Genomic DNA, 9,828 nt, shown 5'->3' on the forward strand with positions numbered 1-9,828 from the left:
ATTACGTTGGTAGCTATGGAAAAAGTGATTTCTGTGCACGATGGCAGCAGCACCTTCAGGGGAGAACCATGGCTGGCTGTTAGGTTTTTGTTGGAATTTTTTAGATGGTATGAATCGGTCTATGCCTATAATTAACCATTGGGTCAGGTCTGATACTATAGAGGACACATCCTTTTTAAACATGTAATAGACACCCCCAATCTTATGTTAAGGATGGCTTTTGGAATAGATACCCAACCTCCTCATGTTAACAGCTTTCATTCCATTTTCAAACCCCCCAAAACAGCACTAATATTACCGAATTTTATTTTTTTAGTATTTTGGGCCATGACAAAAGCACTCTTTTGGAGGGCTTCACAAGTGTAAGCGTCTACTTTTTAAAATGGTAATAATGAGAAGCACATGGCAGCAATAATATGTACAAGTTTTAACACACAAGTAATGTAAAATTTTACTAGTAATACCCATATAGTACATTTAGAAATTTCTACTTTTAGTTATAGGCATGACAATACAAATATACAAAGCAACATCCAGTTGCAAAGACTAGACTAAGTTACAACACTGTCAGCTTCAAAATTGAATTACTCTACCAGGTACAGTGTCTCTTGGTTTGTGTTGTCCCATAATTGCCTCTGGGTTCTGGTGCTGCATCTTGCAGTTTTCCAACATCCCAAGTACCTGGGAGGATGGTGGTTCCATCTACCTTGTAGGTCTGGACAGGGAACTAGATTTGCAGCAGGCCAGGATGATGGACGTGTCTTTGATTGGTATGGCATAGTTGTCAAGAGACAAAATCTGACTGCCAGGATGCCAAAGGCATTCTCTACCACACGTCTGGCTCTGGAGCATCTGTAGTTGTAGATGCACTGCTCCATGGTCATGTTGCATAGAAGCAATGGCTCCAACCCGCTGTGAATAGGAAAAGCGTCATCCAATAGGAAGTACATCACAGGCACTCTTCAGGAAGTGGTTCTGCAAGGGGGGGGTTAGGCCCAGAGTATCACTTTTCAACCTTTCCCAGAAGTCAGTCTCCACAAACACTCCATCGCTTTATTTGCTCCTGCATTCATGTAGATGTAGTCTACATCCACTACAGCCATCAGCACTATGGGGTAGAAGCCTTAGTAATAATAAATGGAGATGGACTTAAGGAAACTGATGCGAGGGAAGTTCTAGCAGGCCTCAAACTGTTTTGCCACCTGCCATGTTATTGATAAGCACCCAAGCATAGGCGTCAATGATAGCCTCCCAGACCTCCGGAATAAACTTGGAAATGGTGTTGTGAGCCAGTCTGAAACCATACAATCATACTCTGGTAGCTGCTTCCTGTTGCTGAATATCTCAAGGTAATGGCAAGTTTAAGACCAGGCTCCAATGCCTTCGCCTAGGAAGTGTTCCATCATTGTATCTTTCCCTGGATTTATTTAAAAATTTCTTAAAAGATTGAATTTTCCCCCGTTGCGTCCACCAGCAATCCACCCTACATCCACCGTATTTTACCTGTATGTGGGAAGGCCACTTTACAATAGGCAAGGCAAACTTGCCTTTGGACATCTGGGACAAATTGTGCACCTACAGAAGACTGTTAATCGTCTTGTAGTCTATACTAAAAAATAATCAACTGTTAGTGCTATAATAAACTAAAACAATTGACTATCAATCTACTTCAGTTTGCAGTTCTAGCTCATATGGAAAATGGGTTATTTCTCTTAATCAAAATGTAATTTCCATTAGCAATATTAAGTCATACCGATGAATTATGAAGGTAGAGTTCAAAATAAAAACAAAAATATTACCTCGTTACTGGGTGAAGTAGAGGTAAAAATATGCAATGCTATGAAAAGTATCAGAAAGAAAATTCTGAAAATATGAAGAAATAAAATGTACAATATTGATGTTTGGTAAACGAGTTCTATTACATTTATTACATTGGGCACAATTGAACAAGGATGGAGAACTTGATAAAATCCTGTAAAAATTAAAAGCACTGCAGATAAATTTTAGTCCTTGACCCACAACTGACCAACCATGTTTTAAACTTTATAGGAATCGTTGATCTGCTTTATGGCTATTATTGCTTTATAGTGGATAGTTTGTTTTAAAGGGTCAGATTTTGAAGTGAAAAAGACAGCATATAAATGGTGTAGAAAACTAATCCTCTCCATAGTCTCAGATGAAGCTGACTGCATTTTGTTCAATAAGAACAATTCATACTCAAAATTTGAAGATTTTTTTTACTGTAACTGTCATAATCGTCCCAAATCCATCAGGTAAGAGTAAGGCAAAGAGTTTCGTAACATCTAAAAGTGATAAAGAAAGGCTACAAACAAAGCTATACGATTTTTGCAATTTATAGGGTCATCCAAATAAAGATTCTCCAGATATGCCTGCAAGGTAATGTTTACTAGAAAGTAAAGGTTGGTGTTCAAACTAAAACATTATCTAAGTTTTGGATATCAAGTAAAAATTATGAACTTGGAGAAGTTCTTATCGCATGTATGACGTTATTAGTACCAGGTATCACCAGATCATTTTACTATCAGACGCTGCCATTGCCTGAATCCACTCATGTAAGCAAGTGGATCCTTTGTAAGAAAGTCAGATGATCGATATCAGCCAATCAACTTTACTCTTTTCAGGTAGGACACTTGCTTGCAAAGACAAAAAATTCTCACTTCTGAAAGTTAGAGACAAGGTGAAAAGTCCCCTGCAGTTTGCATCATTGAGAAAAAGTGACAAAAACCCTACAATGTCCGACAGTGAACTAAACACGATAAATGATTTGTGAAATGAGTCAACCGTATAAACAAGGATTTATGCATATGTGAACTTTCTTACCTTCAAAGCCTCAAGTTTGGAGCACCATCGCGTGGAAGCAACGAGAGAAATGGAAACATTTTATCTGAAACAAAATTATGAATTCGGTGCAACTAGAGTTGGAAGTATGCATTTCACCACGAGGGCACCCTGCAACACCATAGTGTCTTGCAAGCCAAAGATTTTACCAGATTAAGCTTTGCGAGTTGCTTTTAATGAATAGGAATAACGAGATGAAAAGGGCAGAATAACCAGAGTGCTCGAGACTGGATGGGAAAGGTAACATGTACTAGAACATGTTGGAAAATAGGTACCGTTGAGAAAAAAAAAAAAAAGGGGATATAGTTTAACTGGTCAAAGGACAAATTTATACATGAGCATTAAAACCGGGATTTGAAGGTTTAAGAGAACAGCCTTTCAGAGTAGGAACTTCTGGATATCATATTCAATGAACCGGTACTCTAAACAGCTCCAGATGTTTAGAGTAAAAGGATATGAAGAGAAAGAAACGAGCGAAAGCAGTTTAAAATATTTACTCTAGAAAAAAAAAAAAAAAAAAAAAAAAACGCATCATGTCAGTCTAGATACACAATAGACCCGTTCGATAATAGCATAATACGTTGAGTAATTCACGTGAACAGGTAGCAGAAGGTACACTAACAATATTGTATTAGTATAGTATAATCTTATTTACAACTGAGGATAATAACCAACTACAATAAACAAACTTAGGATTTCTACAGTTATTTTACTATGGCAGTGAAATCCTTTTTCATTAAAACAGGAAGATTTGATTTTCTAGAATTTGGTTTCATATTCGTCTCGATATGAACCTATTTAGAAAAAAAAAATTCTACAAATTCTTTTAAAGAGGTGACAACCTCAGAAAACTAGGAAATGAATTTTCACACTCCAAGTACCCCGCTCCATTTCAAAGTTTTCTAACCAACATTTTAAACCGACCTATTTGAATTGACACCGTTTAAAAAACATTTTATTTGGATTTGTTGCATTCCAAGATATTTGGGTTCTCTTCAAATTATTTGCAACAATTTAATTAGGATTCATGCTCAGAAATAGATTCATTATTTCGCACCAATTTAAAAGTCATTATTCACTGTAATTAATGCACACTAAACGATATTGGTGGAATAAATTAAGATGAAACGAAGTCGCACAGTTAAGCAACCACATTAAAATCGTGCACTTGTTAAAAGCAGAAAAATTGATTAAAATGGACTTCTAAATTAGCAAAGAATAAGAAATTAGTTCCTGAAGTCTTCTACCTGAAATAAGTTTTCTGCAATGCAGACTTCAGCTGAAAGTTCATTTCTATCATCGATTCGTTTGATTTTATTTAGATTTGTTTTTAGTAACTCATTTCCTTAAATGTTAAAAACATCTGAAGGTGGCCGATAAGCGATTCAAACGTAATGTAAAACAAAATAAAAATTAACACGTAATTCAATTTTTGAGTTTAAAATTATGTCCATGAAATTTTTTTGTGAAATAACTGCAATTTAGTTTCTCAATTTTCAGAAACTAACTACCTCATATTTCACCCGCCACAAAAGCTACAGATAAGGTATGAAGAGTGTAATCATGAAAGAACTGAGGGGGGGGGGGAGATTAAAATAATTTTGCTATAAAATACTGCATATATCATTTCTATTAAAAGTCTAGTTAGTATTATGCATCTAAACTTCAGAAACAAAATCACTTGAAAAGATTCAACATTATGGGAATAAGCGAAGTCACATCAGTTCAAATTCAGTGACTTTTGTTCGGCTTCTTTATATAATGTTAATTTTTCAAGTCTGCTCTTCAATTTTAGATGAATAAATACTGGATTTTTAACTGGAAAGGATTCATTTAGTAACAAAAATAAAAACTATTTTAAATGTTTAAACAGATTTTTCTTTCTATCCGTATTACTAGATTTCAATATTCCCTTAATTGAGCATTAAAAGATAGTAATACGGATAGTCGCCAGAAAATGAAAAATTTGAAGGCTTAAATTGTTTGTTTCAATTTTATTTAGCTAGAAACAAAGTGTAGTATCTGTTCTGATGGTCAAAGCTTGCTAGGACGAATGCATCGAATGAAAGAAAAACCGTGGAGAGTAACAGATTGCTAAGGACACACGCCATTAAAAGAGTGACCATTTTCTAAGGAGTATCTTCAGATATTGACAGGAACTGCATCAGCAACAATTCAGTATAAATTGGAGTTAAGTTTCTTTATACGAACAGGGCCCATTGACTGAGTAGATACTGTTTTCCATTGTAAATGGAGTAGTTGGGAGGTATATTTAAGGTTCTAATGCAACCTTGCAGTAGCCGAATATAACATGAAATGGGATTATAGCAACATTAATCATTGCAGTCATAAAACAACACTGTATTAGGTGGTCTATTGGCATAATGCCATGCCCAGGAAAAGCTTTTTACAGCACTATGCATATCAAAATTATTCAAAATTTAGAAATGGTAGACACCATAACGGTATGGCTTTGGTCTTGTACAGTTCTAGGAGGCTCACCCTTTCAAGCTTCACCTTAATTTGAGAAGGGTGAATTGTTAATCGCCTGACGCTCTACTTCAGGGAATACCGACAAGTCTGCTCAGGCATTTTTTCCAGACCAGAATACTCCTCTAGGGAGCTGGATTTTCGCATCCCACTTTTCGCCCCTTGTGTCACACCCTGTAATTGGGAGATAACCACATTATGGCCAGAGGCAAACTTTTAAAGGCAGGCAATTCTGTTCAGAAGTGAAAATCCAACTTGGGGGAGGGGGGACGAACAAGTAAAAAAATTTCCACTTAAAAAATTAGTGACAAATTTCTCTTTTCTAGCAACCACTGTAGTATAGTTTCAGATTCAGCAGGTAGATATTACTTTGACACTCAGGATTAATTCAGATCAAAGGGCTAGGAAGAAAAAAACATGCAACTGATAATTATACTGGAAATATTGCAACAGGTAACCTTGGTACAAAAATAAAATGTGCACTGATCCAGACCGAATCAAACATAGAAAATATTCGTTGTGAGAGATTGTCAAACTTATAAAATATTGCATTATTGGCGGCAGGCAGTTTTTATTGTTTGGACTGTTAAGATCAGCGGGCATACAGCGATATTTTAATGAAGACTTTGGCTGCATACAACCTTCAAGCTATTTCAACATTTTGCCAAGATAGACGGCTTTGCTATTGATATATGACGGATCTAAAAATTTAGGGCCATTGCTAAATATGGCAATCGTTCAGTGGATAAGCTGGTTTGCAAACTGAGCCGTAGACGAAGAGCTAGTGCTGTGAATACAAAATTGTTCCATTGCATTGTATCAATAACAGTATGATACATAGGATAAACAAGAGCAAATTGACTACTGCATACACAGATGCATTTAAGTGATCAGTTTATCATAAAATTTTCTAAAAGAGACGATTTCTCGGCAGACTTCCATTGCCCGGCTTGGCTTGTAAGAGATTGCTGCCTGGGCAATAGCGTACACGTGTATTTGGATTTAGCCAAACATGGTTTCTGCTTAATGAAAACTTAAATCCGTGTGCCACCATGTTCAGCAAGCTTGGACTGCTTATTTCTGTCAAACTTATAAAAACAAAACGTAAGGCAGTTTTTATTTATTTTATTTTGGACAGAGAAGATCGGTTGGCACACAGATACTTAGTGTATACGTTTTTCCTATTGTATTTTATTGCATAAAGTTTCAAGCTTATCTTCACCAAGATGGATAGAAATGCCTTAGATATTCAGTCGATTCAAGAATTTAGTGTCATTGATCGAGTGGATCAAGAACATGGAGTTGGCTTGTAAACAGTATTAGGCAGAACTGGTCTACAGTTGCGAATGCAAAGCGGCTCCCTTACATTATATCAGTAACAGAATCATGTGCAGATATACAAAAGCAAAAACGGACTTGCATGCGTTGCATTCAAGATTGATTAGAGTAAATAACTTATAAGTGACGCTACAAATTTTTCCTTAGAAAAAAACTATACTAGAACCATGCAACAGCTAACCTTGTGAAAATCTGCAAGTGTTTAGTGTTGAGACATTATGTTGAACAAAGATAGCGGTCAAGAATGAGTGCAGTCCCGATATGGAGTGTGAAGTAATTGCCAGTAACAAAAATGACGGCAAAGAATCAAATGCGGTTCGTGACATAGCCAATGGCGAACTAATTGAATCCAAAATTCGACAAAAATTTCAGAAAAAAAAAAAAAAAAAAAAAGTGTCCAACACATTTTTTCTTTCTATTAAGGTGCACCCATCACTATATAGGGCAATTAAATTAACTTTCCCTCTGGACATCGGCGGTCTGTCCCCTGACGGGTCAATCACCAATGAGATGACCACTGGATCTATGGTGACAGCTGTCGGTGTCTTGACACCGTCTATGTTTGGTCAAGATTCCCAACCCTAAGTAAACCAAGACGGCCTTAAGATTAGCTAGCTTGAATGTCCGAGGGTTGAGGGACGCCTCTCGTAAACTTCGAGTTGCACACGACCTCCAACGCCTCGGTATGGATATATGTTGTTTACAGGAAACTCACTTTATTCCAAGTGATTACCAGGATGTGCTCCTTAGAGACTTACAGCTCTACGCAGCACATTTTGAAACCCACGCAAGGCGGGTTACTTGGCTAGTTAAGTGCACTCTTGATGCATTGTGTGATCCTGTATTTGCAGATCCAGAAGGAAGATTGCACATGCTGGATGTTAAAGGCTGCGGGATTTCGTTTTATTGGGGTTTATGCGCCCAATAACCGTACTGAGCTAGTTTCCTTTTTTTTATGGCAGATCGAGCCTTTCATGAATTCGTCTTGTCGGTTAGTTTTAGCGGGAGACTGGAACATGGTCCTGGGTCCCCGAGTTAGATCGTGGGGTTAATACCACAAGGGCTACTAACCAGAACTGGGATGCTAAGGCGTTTTGAGATTTTATCAACAAGTTTGATCTTGTCAATAAATTTTGAAATGAAAAACACGGGGATTTAGTATGAACACGGCTCCGATCCAGTGCAACTTTTGAGTTACATTGATTAGTTCTTAGTTAGGAGAGTCGACCTAGGGCATTTAGACTGTCCAAGTTTTCATGATATAGTTTATTCGGACCATAGGCTTGTCCAGGTTTCAGTAAACTTAGTGTTAAACCTAGGATAGCTAGTTACTGGAAGTTCAACATGTCGTTTGATGTGAAGGACTTCCGGGAACAGCTAACTATACAGAGGGAATTGACGGGGACTATTATTGGGAATAAGTGGTGGGGTAACCTTAAAAGTTATTAGGTCCTTTGCTGCTGATTTTAGTCGCCGGCTCAACCTTAGTTCTAGAGCAGCAAAAGCGACATTAGAAGATAGATTAGAAAGGACGGTGGAGGACAGGGATAGTGCTAGTTATACTATAGTTAAGGCTGAACTGGACTCCTTGGACAACAGGGAGGACCAGGGATTACTAGTTAGGGCTAGATTAAAAAGAGCGCCAAACGAGGCAACAAATATGGCCGCATCACTGCGTGCAGAGGAGTTTCAACGTTCTACTGATCGACACATCGTCAGTGTCACATTGCCGGGCGGATGAACAGCAACATCTAACGACAGAATTTGAGGGTTTTCGGACTCATTTTCAGGAACTTTTTACCAAGGAGCCTGGTCTGACTATTGAATAGTCAGACACCTATTTAGCAGACTTTTCTCGCCTTGAGGCGACCAAAGCGGCTAGGTGTGAAGGTAGCATAAAAGAGGAAGAAGTCCTTGAAACAAGTCAGGCTAGACAGGACTCCTGGGATTGATAGTCTTCCTACGAGGTGTATTTGAGGCTGTCGCCCATTTTTATCTCTTTGCAGTTCATGGTTACTTCTAGAACGGTTATCTTAGCAGGAGACTGGACACGGTCCTGGATCCCGAATTAGATCGATTTGAGTTACCTTCTAGGGGAACTAATGGATCGGGATGCCGTTTTATTTCGTAAATTTGTGGATAAGTTTGATTTTATCGACAAATTCCAAAATGAAAAGCCCCGTGACTCATTGTGGACTTGGACAGGTAGACGCAGCTCTAGTCCAGTATAGCTCTTGAACTATATCAATTGATTCTTAGTTAGGCGAGTCAACAGGAGTATTGAACTGTCCAAGTTTCCACAATATAGTTTACTCGGATCACGACTTGTTTGTGTACGGGTAAGCTTAGACCTAAGCCTAGATTAGCCAGTTATTGGAAGCTCACCAGGAGGGCTTCCGTGACAGGCTATTACTAACCCTACAGCGGGAACTGACGCGCGGGGGGGGCATCATTAGGAATAAGTGGTGGGTAAAAATTAATGAAGACATTAGGTCCTTTTATGCCAACTTTAGCAAAAGACTCAACCTAGATTCTAGGGCAGCTAAAGTAACACTATAATCCACTAAAGGCAGCTAAAGTGACACTAGAGTCTAGATAAGATATGGCGTGGAGGAGGGGGATAGCGCTAGCATTAATATAATTAAGGCTAGGTTAAAAAGAATGCCCCAGGAAGCAACAAACGTGGCCACTAAACTGCATGCAGAGGAGTTTAGGCAAGCGGCTGATAGGCACATCGCTCGTGACACATTGCTGGACGGGCATACCGTGACCAAACCAGTGGGATCTCCTTTTGGCAACGAAGGAGGAAGCTGAGAGGGTGGCAAAGGGGAACCTCATGTGGAAGAATCTGTGCCTAAAACCAGAGTATCAGTCGATGAGGAGAACGCTGGTCACTGTGCTTGGAGTCCCATGCTTTATTGGGGAAGAATCAGTTAGTAGCCACGTTGTCCCAGTTTGGAGAAGTCGAGGGTTGAACCCTCGAAAGGGCTCCCGGAATACAGTCTTGGTCAAAATCATAAGACCACTTAAGTAAGCGTTTACGCATATCGAATTTTTAATCAAACAAATGGTTTAAACCATTGGCAAAAGGGAAAATATGATGGAAAAAAATGAAATCTGCTTCATTCGAAACCTTAACCC

The sequence above is a fragment of the Euprymna scolopes genome, chromosome 13, assembly GCF_053919585.1.
Source record: "Euprymna scolopes isolate OS-2025 chromosome 13, ASM5391958v1, whole genome shotgun sequence".
Classification (NCBI taxonomy): Eukaryota; Metazoa; Mollusca; class Cephalopoda; order Sepiida; family Sepiolidae; genus Euprymna; species Euprymna scolopes.